We start from the raw sequence: 14,843 nt of genomic DNA, 5'->3' as shown, positions 1-14,843 counted from the left end.
TGCCCGTATCAGTATGAAATCTGACGTTCTGAGTCGAGAGCATAACTCAACGATTTCAGGGTATTTTAATCGTGCTTGTCATTGCACTGACGCTGACTCTTCAGTGTGCCTACTGCATGTTCCATGTAGATGAATTGCTAAGACGAGCACGGCATGTCACTGAACTGAACGACCGGTCGTCCGTGACAGGTGCTCCAGTGGTGGTCGGTCGCCTTTGTGGGTGTCCGGCTCTGCTCCGTAAAATTTTCCCACAGTTCTCATGGCACGCTTTTCCCGAGCTGTCTAGCATCCGAGTGATGAGAACTGTCCGAAAAATAGCCCATCAACGCAGTCACCGCCATGACATGAAGAGGATATTTTGTTAACATGACTGAAACATCCGACGCGTCAGTCTGTCATCAAGCGAGAACACATCGCTTTATTCGCTGTGATCTCAGCATTTGAAGTGAATGATGCAGGCCACCGTAGCAGTCGGATAAAAATAATGTGCTCACTCTTGCGTGACAAATCATGGGAAGTCACATAAATGCCGACACGTCAAAGGAAGACTCTTCTGACCGCTGAGTGGAGGATCCAACCCAACCTGAAGAGGATGAATTGTTCAATTAGACAGATGTTTTCCCGAATTAGCCGCGAAACTTTTGTACTTAACGTCGGAAGTAACAGAAAAGGGAAAATGCTTACCAGGGAAGGCCGTTTCAGCCGTCACAAACGTGACGAGAGTATTGTTTCCTTGTCGAGTTCGACGGTCGTGCGTCTGTTGATTTACCCGTTCGTGTGTCATGATATAATGACGTATTTCGCACGCGGTGTCAGTTCAAAGAAGGCCGAATCTTATCCGGTCGTGGTGACGCTAATAGCACAAGTCATTAATGACGTCATTGCAGGAACCTAAGTGACAATATGCTAGGGACAGTTCAAGCGTGACGCTTATGTGACACATTCGAGTGTCTAAGAAACGCACAAGACTGTTGGGCGTGTCAATGATAAGATTTGTGAAATACCAGACTGGTGCCGCGAAGGTGGTCATAGCTCCGGCACACGTAGTTAACCCTCGCCCGCACATGCCATTTTCCCATCCTAGAACGCACATGGGGGGGGGGGGGGAGAGATAGAGCTTCGCGGTAAAACCAAAAAGATTCTTTGGGAAGAGACAAAGCCAATGATACCCAGCTTTACCTTCTCAGGTCAGTCATTGACCTTCCAGGTCAGGTCAAACTAAAAAATGTTGCTGTTTTGGGTCACCGTTGGATATCAAGTGCACTGCTTATCATATACCGATGACGATGCCGTTTTCTGGTGCCAAACCAGCTAGAACCTCTTTGTCACACTACCCGACCAGGTTTTTGCTGCTGAGGTCATTTGGTCAAGTTAGGTCAAGGTCAATGATATGTGTTTGTACTTTGTATGTCTGTGTGTGTCTGTGTGTATACTGATGTGATGTGTGCACCGATTGTTTTTGTGTCCATATTACATGAAATCATGATCTGAGAAGCTTTTAGCAAAAAAGCAGTCAAAAAACTTCACGAAAGGTAAATTCAATTTGCCTAAAACGCAATTATTTTAGATGACCTAGGTTGACCTTGACCCTGACCTTGACATCTGTAGGTACATCGTCGAACAACATGTTCCATGATAGGTGGGAGGTAAGACTGGCAAAAAAAGGCCGAAATCAAGGCGTCAAAAGCTCACAAGGCCCATAGCCAGCGCAAGATGTTGAGAATTGGTCATTTGGGTCATGACATGACCTGAAAAACAAGGTCATATCTCCGAAACAAAAAACCACAGAAACTTGAAATTTTCAGTGGACATCAAGAAAGGATAGAGGAGCAGCGTTACGAAAACTTAGGCTTCTGGTTTTAAAGTGTTGAGTGCAGAGCAGAAAAAACTACCTGGGGGGTGGCAACCCCCCCCCCCCCCCATGTGCGGGCGAGGGTTAAGAAAATGATACTGAAATAATGATAAGCTAAAAATAAAATAAAATGAACACTGATTTATGCTATCATGTTAGCACAACATTCAAAACGGCTGAATTTGCTGGATGCCTGGCCACGAATACGAAACTACTTAGCTGCATCTAACGTTCCCCAACAAAGCCAATCCCTAAACCTAAGAGCCAACACTTCATCGTCAAGGTCCAATACAAACTCCATACAGGAAGGTCACTGGCACCGGTGCATGCGGCCTTGATAATGAACTAAATGAAAATAAATTATTTTACAAACCACCTGCCCGCGGAGGTCTATTTCTAGCTAGACGCCTCATAAGGTGTGGCCGCGCAGTACTGTAGCATGTTTCGGCGTGCTGAAAACTCTAGTTAATTACCTCGCTGGCCTGTTCATGACGAGGCTATCAGACCGCAGTAGAGATACATCGTCTATTTGAACGGCATTTATATTCCGCCCGTGTGTCGACTAGGCCGTGCACGTAAATTTAATTTCGCTTACCTTGCTCGTTAGAGCGTGATAGACATAAAGCTACAGTGAAACAAAAGCACCGGCAGCGGCCGTCAGGACGGCTGGATCGTGGCGCTTCAGTTGCATTCAGCCATGGTGCACAAATAAAAATTGGTTCGGTCTTCGCAAGTTATATAGCTAAACCAGTTGAAAATATATTCTTACTAAAAACATAACAATAAATAAACACGCTGAAGTCCTAATCATTATTCATTGTGTACACGGGTATTATAGAATTAAAGCTTTTTAGTGCTTTGTTTGCACACAATTTTTTGAGACAACGGCCTCACTGAATAATAAACGAAAACAAAATGCTAAGATAAAAATCCTCGCGAGAGGAAAGGTTCATGTTTTAAAGTCCATCGTACATAAAGTGCAACAAAATGAGCGTTTTTACTTCATTATTTAATATTTTACGAAAACTGGTGTCTGTGCAAAACGTATCGCATGTCTCAGCAGAAAATTGTCCATAAGATTGTAAGTAGAAATGGCCGTTTAGAGATAACTGGCCTCCTCAGCCGTTGTTAATCTATTTTATACCTTAGCATTGAGCATGCCCTCTTCAGCATAAACATTCTGCTACATTCTAGTATGCTAAACAGCTGAGCCCCAATTGCATCACTTCAAAAAAGAAGAAACGTTGGAATAACAGATAAACATAGGGGTATATCAAACGTCTTGGACTATCCTACCTTAGCGACCATAATGACATCGTTGCCTGTCCCTTGCTAGCCTGAACCACATGCCCAATTATTTGTGACTACCCTATTATCTATCAATATAGCGTGCCTTACCAAACCACGCGTTGACGGGTGTTACCAAAATTGGCCCGTCTCCACCACCCACATCAGAGCGTGCCGTGCACGCAGCCCGTTTCCGGACGATTTCCACCGGGTCCTTTACGGACGCCTGCCTCTCGACAGGAAGGTGGCATGTCTCACAACGTTACCGTGAAATTTGTCCGTGAAACTCGGGCGGTGTCAGACGACCTCTGTGATCAGCGCGGCGGCAGAATCCTTGTAGAAAATACTAAATGAGATACCACAACCCTCAGACAACCCGTCACACTAATGTCTCTGCTAGAGGGCGATCATGAATCAACAACCAGCGAATTCTGAAAATGGCACGCTTGGGCGCTGAAGGGGAGCACCAAGGTGACCTACATATATAGGTAAGCTCTTCGAGTGAAATTACAGGTGGAATAACAGCGACAGTATATGAATGGAGGCATTAATAACATCCACTGAAAGGTCATTCGGGTAATGTGGTATCGTATTCGTATCCACTATATTATATTTCACATGTTCACAGCGAGTCAGGTATGCACCTGGAACATTGCACTCGTGCGTCCATGGTCCATTTCCGTCATGTTTCATCTGCGCTCTGCAGGATTAAATCATCAATCAATAAACAAGATATTCCGATTCAATATACCAACAAAACTGTTGAGCTCATAACCAAAACGGAAATTATTTCAATCCATGCTTTACGAAAGCATCACACCACGGAGCTTGTTTGCTAAGCTGAGCTGTGACCGATCCGGTCACCTGACGGCACTGACCAATGGCCAGCGCTGTTACTGACCATGGCCGTACCTACCAGCACTATTCCCTCAGCTGAGCTGTGACCGATCCGGTCACCTGACGGCACTGACCAATGGCCAGCGCTGTTACTGACCATGGCCGTACCTACCAGCACTATTCCCTCAGCTGAGCTGTGACCGATCCGGTCACCTGACGGCACTGACCAATGGCCAGCGCTGTTACTGACCATGGCCGTACCTACCAGCACTATTCCCTCAGCTGAGCTGTGACCGATCCGGTCACCTGACGGCACTGACCAATGGCCAGCGCTGTTACTGACCATGGCCGTACCTACCACTCCAGCACTATTCCCTGAGCTGAGATGTGACCGATCCGGTCACCTGACGGCACTGACCAATGGCCAGCGCTGTTACTGACCAATGGCCGTACCTACCAGCACTATTCCCTGAGCTGAGATGTGACCGATCCGGTCAACTGACGGCACTGACCAATGGCCAGCGCTGGTACTGACCAATGGCCGTACCTAACTACCAGCACTATTCCCTGAGCTGAGATGTGACCGATCCGGTCACCTGACGGCACTGACCAATGGCCAGCGCTGTTACTGACCAATGGCCAGAGCTGGTACTGACCAATGGCCGTATACCAGCGCTGGTACTGACCAATGGCCGTACCTACCACTTACCAGCACTATTCCCTGAGCTGAGCTGTGACCGATCCGGTCACCTGACGGCACTGACCAATGGCCAGCGCTGGTACATACTGACCAATGGCTGTGTACCGGCGCTGACCGGCACCAATCTGACCGTCAGACCGCGGCCGGTCAGACCCCGCCGGTCAGACCAGCACCAATCTGACCGCCAGACCGCCGCGGCCGCCAGATGTGTGCCAGGCGCCGGCGGAGGGGCCCGGTGTCGACATGCCGCCGCCGCCGCCGTCAGCGAGTGTTGACCCAGCACTTTCTCTCGGCGCGCGCCGCGGGAGCCGATACGGTCCGCGGCAGACGCGGTGGTCGTCCGCAGGGCACGGGGCGGCAGAGCCGGCCCGAAACCCCCGGCTGATCTGGGGAGTTGCGGAGCTTCTGATCCGAGCCAGATCAGCTTATAAAGCGTCTGCATGGATTGTGTCGTGTCGAGAGCTCTCCAGAGGAGTCTCTAACGGCCCCGCCATTGAGGGATTCACCATCAAACTGGTGTCACAACGGCACCTGCGCTGGAAGGCTGCAGTCGACAGGGGTCTTGCACAAACACAGACGGGTTTGAATTACGATGCAGGTGGCGGGGACAATGGCGTTATCGATCTAGGCGATGTACAGGTTTCCTACGTGATGTTGGGCTTGAATAGTAGCCATTTGCAGGATGAAATGTCCCAGTGATGGATGAATGCAATCATGCACTTATAAAACTGTGAAGATTCACAGATAACCCAGGCGCCTAGGGTATGACAGCTGACGACGTCGTGTGGGGTCCACAATGCCGGCAGACCCGAGCCTGTCATCTCTCAAATGTACAGACAGGCTGACAAGTCTGCTGCAGAGTTGAGCCTCGACCTGACCCGCGGTCTGTTACCATCGAACAGATTACACAACCGCTACCACTGACCAGCTGCCGAGCAAGATACCTATAAGAAACAGGTAGATCCGATGTTTGAAAGTAAAGCCCCAGTCACAAATTTGACGCACCTGTGACATTTCCTGACACCCACGTGACTATTGTATTAACTTTTGTGTTTTGCGATGTTTTGACCTTATTTAAAGTACTGAAAGCTCAAAATGAATGATTTATGTTGTTTAAAGCAGCATATTAATAATTATGTTTGTAAATTATCGATAAGCTGCTTAAAGCAGGTCACGTGATTGCTACCAGATTATGTACTCAGAAAGCATCTTTTCAACTTCGATTTTGAACAATTTTTACCTCCTTTGAGGCCAAATGATGGACGGTTTGAGGCACACGATGAAATGCTGAATCTATTGATGCCAAAATCTGTTCGTTTTTTGCATTTTTAGACTAGTATATCCTGGCTCAAACTTTGACCAGTTTGTGTGTAAACCCTATGGTGAAGGGAAAACTTCACGCCCAGCAGACGTCTTTACAGTGCTGCCAAATCGTGTTTGGTGGGGGTCGCCTGCCGAGTGCCGACCGCTCGACCGTCGCCCCAGGAACACTGGACCGAGTAGTCTGGGACTCTGGCTGCCAGCTGGAGGTCCGGCAATCGTCAGTACATACCTGGTAGTCGGGCTCGACGCTCCGGGAGCGGGACCCTCTCATCGGCTTCTCACCGGCGCGACCACCGAACGCGATCCATTTAGATGAGACGATCGGAGCCGAGCGGAGGTTTTTCACAACGCAACTGCACGAGCGACTTTATCACGAGCTGATCCGAAGAGCAACGACCGACTTGTAATTTCGGCAGCGCTTTTTCTGTGGTTGCTGCTGCTTCCTGACCGCTGTACTCGTAAGCTCCCTGCCGCTGACGGGGAGGTGAAACGGGTGAAACGCGAGGTGAAACGGGGAGCCCGATCAGAGCGGGAGCGAAGTGGAGGCATGTGGGTCAGGGTCCGACCCGGCAACTGCAATGCACGCATGACCTTATTGGCATGCGACTGCAGTCGTTTATTTTGCCAGAATCTTTAGAGACTGATGGTGAAAGCGGGCGGTGTATTTGACGCTCGGTGCTGTACCTATTGTTCTGCTAGCAGCGGGTATCCCACGCGGCGTCTGAAATTACGTCCGTTTATCTATCTAAACACGGCCTGCATATTGAACTGCACAGGGCTCGCCACTGCAAGAGTCACTACCAATACACTCAAGGACGACTCAGTTAACCCGCGCCCTGATGGGGGGGGGCCATTTTGGCCCCCCCCCTGTGGTTTTTCTTAAATAGCGAGAAAACGGCGGCGCGCAGCGCCGCCAAATTTTGGGTACCTTACCAGACATCAATTTGACACCTTCACACAAAATTTCAAGTCACAGGTCACCTCAGGTCAGGAGTTATTGAGGTCAAACTGAGGTCATGTTCGAGTAAAAATGAGCAAAAAACATGACATCTTGAAACGCTCACCAATTCTACAGTTAACAAGCAATTTTAAAGTTCTTTATTTAGTTGTGTAGAGAAAAGACGGCGCTACAAAACTGCTATCTCGGATTTTCGAAATTTTTGGATTTTGACCCCCAAAAATAAAAAAACTGATTTTTTTAGAAAAACTAAAAAAATTTCCAAAAAATTTCCGAATTTCGAAAAAACCGGAATATATGTGATAGTCCCTGCGCTCTTCGATATACATACCAAATTTTAGATCGATACCTCTTTTTTTGGCCAAGTTATAGCGAAAAAACTGTTAAAAATTGATGACGTCAAATTTTTGAACTCAATTTTTAGCAATTCTAGACCTCGTAGCGCAAAACAGAGACCACCATTGAACTCCCCGTGACGAGCTGCATCGAATCGATACCCATTTTATGCAAAAATATCAACTTTGAAATTTGACCTAATTTGACCTGACCTTGACCTGACCTTGACCTGACCTTGACCAAAACGTGACCTAAGCTGGCCCTTAAGTCTGTCTGACCCACATAATCGCATTTGTCATGTAAAATGGACCATAAAACATGTATCACACGACACTTTCATATTGTGACCCCCCAGTGACCTGACCTCTGTGACCTGACCTGGTATCAGTGACCTCAAATAGCAAAATATGTGTTTGAAGAACATTTCCCCATCGATGATTTTCAATGAAATGCATTTTACACGATTTTACAACGCATTTCTTGAAATGCCTGTAAACGGTGAAAATTCGACCTTTGACCTGACCTGTGACGTCATCGGTTTGACCGAGGTCAATGAAATTGGGTCACAAGGTAGTTCCCCGTTGGGGCTATCCAACACCGTTTACCGCTTGTCGCTATGTTGCGTGGTTTTCGAGATCTGAGGGGGGGGGGGCCAAAATGGCCCCCCCCCCATCAGACCGCGTTGCTCGGCAGACCCCATCTGGGCGCGGGTTAACCTTGCTCGGCGTGATCTGCAGATGAAACCTGAGCTGATTGATGATTCTTTATATAACGCATCCGGTTTTCCCACGGTTTTCTCCAGACACCGTCTAAAAACTGCGCAGCAACAGAGCTATCCGGTTGGAACTTCCGAAATCAGGCTTTACATTTGTAACAAGTTCGCGTGATAGCTAATTCTGGACGGATGACTATCTGATTCTATTTGACAGCTGAAATGCAGAGGTGATGCGACAATTTAACCCGCGCCCTGGTGGGGTCTGTTTATAACGCGACCTGGTGGGGGGGGGGCTATTTTTTGCCCCCCCCCCCCTCGTATCTCCGAAACTACTAGACGGATCCGCAAAATTCAAACGGCGTTCGAAAGGCCTGTCAAATTTGTCGACGGAAACCAAATTTCATTGACCTCGGGGTCACCGATGACGTCACAGGTCAGGTCAAAGGTGAAATGTTTCACCGTTCACGGGTCTTCTAGGGAATGCGCTATAACACCGAGGAAAACGCATTTTGTCGAGAATCAGCGATAGGGCGTCAGTTGCCTAGTAGATATGTTGCTATTAGAGGTCACTGACAATACCAGGTCACGTCACAGGTCAGGTCACCAAGGGTCACAGGTCAGGTCACATGAGCCCAACTTTGCTAAGGTTGTGTGATGCATGTTTTATGGCCAATTTTTCATTTCCAACTCAATGGTGCTGGTTATAAGACTATCAGGTACGGCTTAGGTCACTTTCTGGTGAAGTTCAGGTCAAGGTCAGGTCAAGGTCAGGCCAAAAAAGGTCAAATTTTAAAGTTGATAGTTTTGCATAAAATGGGTATTGATTCGATGCAGCTCGTCACGGGGAGTCTAATGGTGGTCTTTGTTTTGCGCTACGGGGTCTAGAATTGCTAAAAATTGAGTTTGAAAATTTGACGTCATCAATTTTGAACAGTTTTTTCGCTATAACTTCGCCAAAAAAAGAGGTATCAATCTCAAATTTGGTATGTGGGTGGAAGGCGGTAAGGACTATCACATATATTCCGGTTTTTGCGAAATTCAAAAAACTTTTTTGGATTTTCGATCATTATATCCAAAAAATTTATTTTTTGATTTTTGGGGGTCAAAATCCAAAAATTTTAAAAATCCGAGATAGCAGTTTTGTAGCCCTGTCAATTCTACAGCTTTTATGTCCTTATCATTTTTTTCTGTATTTGCAAAGCTATAGGCCTGACAGCTCTTCCCGCGAAACCCTTTTTTGGGTCGAAAACGGCAGAACATGACGTCACTCTGACGTCATTTCCGGCCAACCTATCATAGCCTTTGGAAAAATTTTTGGTCACCATGTGTAAAATTGATGTCCGGGAGGGTACTGAAAGTTTGGTGACGATCGGCGCAGCGGTTCTGGAGATATATCGAAAAGTCTGGAGGGGGGGCAAAAAATAGCCCCCCCCCCCCACCAGGTCGTGGGTTAATTACAATGAACATTTTGTCGATTTGTTTGTTTATGTCAATCAAATAATTATATGTAAGCAAGCTAATTGAAGGGTTTATCATAACATCAAACAAATATGACAGCCATTCCATTTTGCAAATTTCACCTGCAGTGAGGTTGAGGGAACGCACCTTTTCAAGTTTCGAGCCGTTCCCAGCCTTTCACACGTCGTCTTTTTACCAACTATTGATCAGCTATTCCATGAATGCTCTGATTTTACTAGCCGTCTATCAGGTCTTCTGATCTCTCTAAAGAGTCCTCTGAGAGCCGACAGCATAACTAGCCTTTGGAATCCGGACCCGTCTGAAAAGTTGCCAAGTCAGCTTCGTGCACCGGTGTGCATTATCTGTTTGGAGGTGATGACAAGATAGAGCAGAGCTGACGGGACGGCCGCGTCCTTCATCTACGCCAGCCTTGGTTGGCGGCGCCGTTCGATCTGAGGCCCCCCGCGAGAAGTAGGTATGAAATGGTTAGCCGAAAGGGGGGCGTGGTAGCCTTCATCGTGAGACGGGATATTACCAGAAATCAATCGTGCTAACGTATGAACAAGTTAACGAATATGCATTCACGAAACTCCTCAATTTCCAAACGCAGCTGGCAGGATTTCAACACAGCAACGGCCAACGATACCTTATTATACCTGAAACACCGGCGGGTACACCTAAATCTGAGATGGTCATCAGCGAGTTACGATCCATAGACCAAGATCGGGCGGCGTTTGACCTTGGTGTGCACGGCGTCCCCGCCGGTACGTTGGACCGAGACATCATTGGACCCGGTGGCAAACGGGTTAACGCCGCATAATAACCGGCGCGCGACTGTGCGCGGCGCGGCAGACATGGACCCATCGCCGAGTCGCGTCCCTGACGGGGCACACACCGCTCCTGGCACTGCTATTGGGGCCCGCTGAGCCGTTCTGACCGGGCTTCATAGCCAGATAATCGCGCCGCGGCCACCCGCCCACAGCCAGCGGCCCTTGCAGTCACCTTGTGTGCAGTCCTTAGATCTTGTTGCGCAACGGTGACCTGATTAAACGGCGTCGTATGTAAATAGCCCGGATAATTAAAGAGGTGGCCCGTTTATTGACGCTGGCAGCGTTTGCCGTGGCCCGCCGCGGGTCCTCCGGGCTGACCAGTGACCCCGGGTGGTCGGATGACCGGCGCGCCGCTCCGACCGCACCGCTCGGGTGGCGATGGCGGTGCCAAGGTTTCCCAAACGCCGAGTGGCCAGCGGTCAGACGGCCGATGAAGAAATGTCGCTCTCGACCAACGGAGATGAACAGCAGTAACAGCAGTAACAGGGCCATGGGAAACTGCTGACGGGCAACGGGAAACGGATAACAGACCGATGGGACGCCGAGTGATGAGCTAAGAGCTCCGCTTAGAGGCTGGAGGTCATCGCTCGTCGCTCTTGACCGCAAGTTCCCTGTGCAATCAGAATACCGCCCACTGGGACGAGCACCCTAGCCCCGGGCTGTTGACAGTGCCGGGCAGGGACAGGTACCCGCCGAGATTGCTTAACACCGCCCTTGATGAAACGAGTCTCCGACTCCGGTCGATGCAATGAGGTTTCGGAGAGGCAATAACGCCCAGCGCCGTCATAAGGACTCATGAGACCGGTCGGTCGATCGGTTGATTGCTTGAGAGGAATTACTGAGACGCAGAAGTCTGGTGCTGGATCGACCATCACTTGGGAATGAAGGATGCAGTGGTCTGCTCCGCATCGGTATGTGAAGCCGGCCGAGCTAAATACACATCAGACAGCCTATCATCAACGGCTTTGCAATCGATCCCATAACCTCGTCATACCATGTCGGCTGTTGCGATACATCTGCAACTCTGTGGGTGTTGTTTCATGTTACATGACAGCCCCTGCTGCAGCGCGCATGAGGGGGGTTACCCGGCACGAGGCAATGTGTAATTAGTGGGGGTTTCTGATAGGGGGAGGGGAGGAGGAAAACCCCAAGGCGGCAGACACTGGGACAGATGGATGCGTGGCCTCGCAATTCCCTCCGGGAAGTCAACCAGATGAGGGGGATGGGCTCGGAGCCGTCATGGTTTAGTTTCAGGTCCGCCTGGAGACGCGTAAAGGGGAAGCCCGTCTTCTCCAAACATTTTTTTATGAAACATAAAGGAAAAGGGAAAACGTTTGTGCAACAACAGAACCACTACTGGTGTCTGGCAATTACATCATTTCCGAAAATGTTAATATATATTTTTTCGCGGCATGCGCCCAATGAACATTGCATTTGCACCCTAATACTCATCTTATTAATTATTTGTTCACCAGTCGGCGTGAGGGCTGCTTTCCTTACGAAGGGGCTTACTGGGCTCATATGGAGCATCACCTATGAAAGTTTTGCCCAAGTTGGCACTTGGCCTGGCCAGGCTTGGTAGTTGGTAATATGTAATTTTGGCGCAGATCCCCGCTGATGTTTGCACTGATCACTACTTTCCTTTAAGCAGTCCAACCCAGAAATGTAGCAGCGGCATTATTTACCTCGAATGTGGGATTTTGAATGAAATAACATGAACCTGAAAATTGCCAAAGGCTTACGAAGATCGCTTGGTTTTGTGATTTCCAGTTGTCTTTACCTAACATGTCCTAAGTAAAACTAATGACACGCTTGAATAAACTGGAACAAATATCACACTTTCCCTTCCAATTTTCCATTCAATAAACCAACAACATAATAATAAACACGTCGCATGCACCAGTTGTCTGAGTGATTAGTGACACCAATTATCAGATCCGGCGGATTGTGAGACCCCATCCATGGTGAGCGGCCCGTGACAGCGGTCGCTGCTGCCGCCGCGCCGGCCCGGTTACATCACGCCCCGTGCACAGTTACACCGGCGGCGTGCCGTGCCAGCCGGGTCAAGGTCACGGTGTCGACGGGACAGGTCACAGGGCAGCCAGATCAGATGTGGAGATTCACGGCTTGGCTAGCTGCTGACGAAACACGGCGCCAGTTTCCAAACCGGCACAGCGCGGCGCGTCTGTGGCGAGCGGCGGCGCGAGGCGGCGGTTCTGGCGTTCTGGCGACGGCTGTGGCGCGGCCCCAGTGCCACTGAGCCGTGTATTCAAAGCCGCTCAGAGAGACGTATGACGTAACGGCACGCCTGGACCACGCAACGGTCTCTCGGCCGGTGGAGCACTTACGATACTCTGACTTCTCGCCAGGAATGGAGGAGAGGGGGATGAGCGACTGGAACCAAACCGAGTGAGAATGACCAGTGACCACTGAAATGAGCAGTTCGTAAGAAAGGTCATGGCTGATTTGGCTATGCCTCTCCCCGCTCCTACGAGCATTATATGTCTGGATGTTGCTAGATACATCTGCATGTTACTGTAAGTTCCTAAAAATATAACCAAACCAAAGCTAGGTATTCCCAGTTTGATATATTCACATATACCTAGCTTGTGATGTCGATCCTAAGTTACACTGGTGGCGTCTGCAGCGCCTGCTATACTTACCTGAGCTTCCTGCAAATAACATGCCATGTCAAATGCCATCATCGTCCATTCAGCCGTCAGCGATCGACGATATAAGTCGTTTGTCGATCTGTGGAATTCTGAACGACGCTACTAGCACCTCCCAGTATTCTAGGGCCACAATCTGACCCTGTATGCGACCTCGACCTAGGTCAGACACCGAGGGTCACTGAAACCCTTGGGCTTCCACAGTGGGGTGCCGTTAGCCGCCCGCGCAGCCCAGGGTGAAATCACTCTCGGAAATGCCTCTGGTGTGGTTAGGGATATGAGAAGGACACGCCGATAAGTGGTCCCATCCGGTGTTTGGGGTTCCGCTGAGGTCGGGAGCGATCCGGCTGACCGGGCCGCTGACGGATGGACGGGTCAGTCGAGTCGCCCGGGGCGGTGCACAGTGGGGATTTTTCCGATCTAGCGGCTATTAATTCAAAAAATATTTTTTTGATTTTTGTTTATTTTTTGTGTCAGTAGGGCTAAGAAATGTCTGAATTTTTCATATATGGCATTGTTTTATCTGTATGTCCACAGCAAAACTAGGAAAAATGCGCCCGAAGTTCACACTCATGCGTGATTACTCAATGGGCTCAGCAAGGCCCGAAAGTATAGCTCAATTTCATTGTCCTGTCCTGTTGGTTTTAATCTTGCGAGGTCTTAAAGTTGCATATCGTCTGAAAGGCACCTTTATTAGGAATGGAATGGCAAATAGAAGGTATGCCACAACCTTACTAAAGTCACAAAAATTCCCTTTACAAAAAACCCTTACAGACACCATATTGAAGGAATGGTATTCTAAATAAATGTAGGAAATCAACAATGTTCTCCACACTTTTCCACTCCGAAATATATCCTATCGAATTCGCCACTTTCTTCTGCACAAGACAACGCCTAGTTTGGCTGCCGAAACTTGCCTGAACACGGAATATTCACATTAGAGTATCTTAACACCCCACTCGAGGAGCGCTAGGGCAAACAGCACGATATAGGTATGTTCCGGACATAGGCGAATAATTTTACTTCGTGATTTATATGATGCATATTTTCTGAGACACATTCATTGGGAATAGGATGACAAGCGTAAATTACACATACCGTAACCTTATTAACCATCGCACTTGTGGGGAGGGGGAGGGGAAGGGGTCGGATAAAGCCCCATGGTTTTCCGCAAATTACTCGCGCAAAAAGCGGCCGATCGCGCCGAAACTTTCGGTACCCTCGAGATCATCAATTTTACATCTAACCTAAATATTTCATGACTCTGGACCCAACTGACCTTTGACCTGTGGCATATTTCTCGAGACCATGTTTGGCCGGAATCGCGATTCGGCGTATGCCAGCTCACATTATCCGCGGTTTCCAGTCTTTTTGTGGTTTTAAACGTTCAAATATGTGAAATGATGTTGGTGCCATGCATAATGGTGGGAGTCAAGGTCACGTGAAGGTCAAGTCAAGGTCATTGACCTTTTGATGACCTTGGTTCACTTTTTCGAGTTTTACTTGTTTCTAGGGTAGTATTTGGTGCTGATTTCGATTTTAGCAGCCATTTGAATATTTACGAAGTAGTTCTAGTGCCTTCGTTCCATGTTACGAAGCTATCAGTAGTAGGTGACACTTCTATGGATGGCCGGCAGGACGCCTACGAATTGATCTAACGTGACCTGACCCGACCTGGCCTAAATGCATAAAGACATCGTCTGTGATCAAAACTAACATGAAATTCGTGATCAGCACCCCAAAATACCCCGTAACACCCTAACTTTGCGAAGTTTCAAGAGGTCTCGATTTCCCAACTTTAGTTGGGTCATTAAACTGACTTGGAAAGTCAGCTTATGACCTTGGATTTTGAAATTGGATATATTCGGCCTAATTTCG

This window comes from Amphibalanus amphitrite, unplaced genomic scaffold (genome assembly GCF_019059575.1).
Source record: "Amphibalanus amphitrite isolate SeventyFive unplaced genomic scaffold, NRLGWU_Aamphi_draft 000038F_arrow, whole genome shotgun sequence".
Classification (NCBI taxonomy): Eukaryota; Metazoa; Arthropoda; class Thecostraca; order Balanomorpha; family Balanidae; genus Amphibalanus; species Amphibalanus amphitrite.
The sequence above is the reverse complement of the archived record's forward strand: the minus strand, read 5'-3'. Positions refer to the sequence as shown.